This window comes from Myotis davidii, unplaced genomic scaffold (genome assembly GCF_000327345.1).
Source record: "Myotis davidii unplaced genomic scaffold, ASM32734v1 scaffold72, whole genome shotgun sequence".
Taxonomy (NCBI): Eukaryota; Metazoa; Chordata; class Mammalia; order Chiroptera; family Vespertilionidae; genus Myotis; species Myotis davidii.
The window spans coordinates 4,785,684-4,788,033 of record NW_006284618.1 but is presented as its reverse complement, the minus strand read 5'-3'; the positions used below and the strand labels follow the sequence as shown (position 1 = coordinate 4,788,033).

The following is a 2,350-nucleotide window of genomic DNA, read 5'->3' as shown; positions in this document are numbered from 1 at the left end:
CTACAGATGAGCATGCTCAGCCTTGTCCTGAAGAGAAGGCTGGGCGGCCCACGGGTTCATTATTCTATTCTCTCGCCTATTTTTAAAATATATATTTGTATTGCTTTCAGAGAGAGAGAAACTCAATGATGAGAATCATCAATCAGCTGCCTCCTGCACGCCCCCTACTGGGGATGGAGCCAGCAGCCCCAGCATGTGCCCTGACCCAGAATGCAACAGTGGCCACCTGGTTCATAGGTCGATGCTCAACCATTGAGCCACACCAGCCGGGCTCAGGTCCCTAACTTTCCATTCACAGGACCAGATTCTGTGTAAGACATACACGTTGCAGGTGTGCATGAGCACCACACACACCTGGGTTTGGGGAGAAGGCTGCTCCAAGGTGACCATCTAGCCCACCCCACCCCCGTCTGAGCCACACCCGTAGGAAATGAAGCAGACACTGGCTTCGGCATTTCCTCTCAGCCTCCCTCCCGGGAGCAAGTCCTGCAGGGACGGCCTGGCCTCCGAGGTTTTTCCTGGCCTGTTTGTTCTTCCAAGTTGTATTTGGGTTGAATCATTTCCAATGTTTAAGAATCAGATAACTTTACAGGAAAATGTAAATTTTTCTTCTTCTGCAAAATTGGAAGAAGTGGGCACTCGGCCACTCTCCGCTGGGCCCCGGGGGCGGGGCTGAGAAGCAGCCGGGGCCCGCCCACCGGTGCCCCTGCTACCTCTGCCCCCAAAGAGGCCGCCTGGCACACAGCAGACACCCGAGGGGGGCCGCCTGCCCCGTGCCCCGCCTCTGAGCCTGTGCGCAGCCCCCTGCGGGCCCTGGTCAGCCCCGTCATGGAGGACGAGCTGTGGGTAGCCGTGTCTGTAAACCAGCCTTCACTCGGCAGCGTGAGGGTGCAGGCTGGACCCGGAGCCCCGGCCAGAGCCCCGGGGTGGGCTGTCTGGGGTCCAGGTGCCCCCTGAAGCTTCGGGGCAGGCTCATCCTCAGCCAGGGCCACCGCCCTTGGACCCGGAACCCGCCCCTGGGTCACTGCCCAGGAAGAAGCTGAGCCGGGCAGCCTGGCCCCTGGGCGGTGAGAAGTGGGCACTTGTGCGGCAGCGAGGGGAGGGGCCCTGCCAGAGCCCTGGGGGTGCCTCGAAGGCAGAGATGGAGCCCAGTCCCCAGCGAGCGAGGCCTCCTCAGCTCCGCCCTTCGGCCTGACATGGCCAGAAGGGGGCGGCATTGGCACAGCCTGGACCGAGGATGTGTCCTAGGAGGGCCAAGTTGATGGTGGCTGGGCCACCTCCTCACAGACGCGTCCTCTGAGCAGAGCCGCATCTAACAGTCACTCTGGGCAGCAGGGTTTTGTCATTTATGAGAAATAGAGGCCTTGGCCACTCCAGGGGCCGGGTCAGGAGCAGGTTGGGTGGCCTGCACCCAGGAGCTTACGACCCAGGGGCTGAGACGCAGGTCATGACCTTCAGCCTGCACAGGGAGGGGTGCAGGGTGAGGGGAGGCTGCAGGGCTGGGGAGCCCTCCTAGGCTCAGGGTCGTGCTTGGTGCTTCTGTGAACTCAGATTGGTAGCAGCCCAGGTTGCCTTGGAGGGAGGGGAAAGCCATCCCCCCAGGTCTGACCGCTGCAGGAGAAGGGGGTCTGTGCCTGGAGGCATCAGAGCCCCTCGGGACCTACAGGAGGGAATTCCGGTGGGCTTCGTGGGGGAGGGGGCCTTTGATGTGTTCTTGGAGAGCAGGGACATTTCGGTGAGGAGGGACCACATGGCCGGCTGGGGAGGCAGGAGCTACATCCGAACATTGGGGAGCAGGTGGGGACTGAAGCTGGCAGCCAGGTCCTGAGACTCTCTTGGAATTGGGGCTTATGAGGCAGGTCCCGGTTGTGCTGGGTCCAGAGGCGGGACCTTCTAGTTGGGGACGGTGAAGCTGGTGGATGGAAGGACAGACAAGGAAGAGGAGGGTCATGCCTGGAGGCCAGCTTTCCCCAGGGCAGGGGACCTGGAGCTCGGGGCTCTGGGGGTGGGGTCACGGGGTGGCTGCAGGCTCTGACCCCGGGCCCTGAAGTCCCACCGGAGGCCCTGGAGCCCCTCAGTGCGACCTGGGCCGGAGCAGCGGGTGGTGGCACCATCACCCTTCTCTACCAACCCATTAGGGGGACAGGCAGGCGCCCTGGATCCCTGAAAAACGGCCACATGTGGGTCTGTGGGGCGTGGTGCCTTCACCGCCCTTGCCAGGGGACCTGGAATGAGTCACTTCTCCTTACTGTCAACACTGCCACGTGTGAAGGGGGCCTTCGTGGCTGCGTGGACAGGGAGTGGGCTGCTGCACGTGTGGAGGGGGGCGTTCGCGGCTGCGTGGACAGGG

General features: G+C 62.6%; 1 protein-coding gene across 1 annotated transcript in view; it reads left to right on the top strand.

Moving 5' to 3' along the window:
• PTPRE (protein tyrosine phosphatase, receptor type E) overlaps positions 1-2,350 on the top strand; it is an 84,917-nt gene that overhangs the window by 48,357 nt on the left and 34,210 nt on the right. The gene's annotated exons all lie outside the window — the stretch shown is intronic.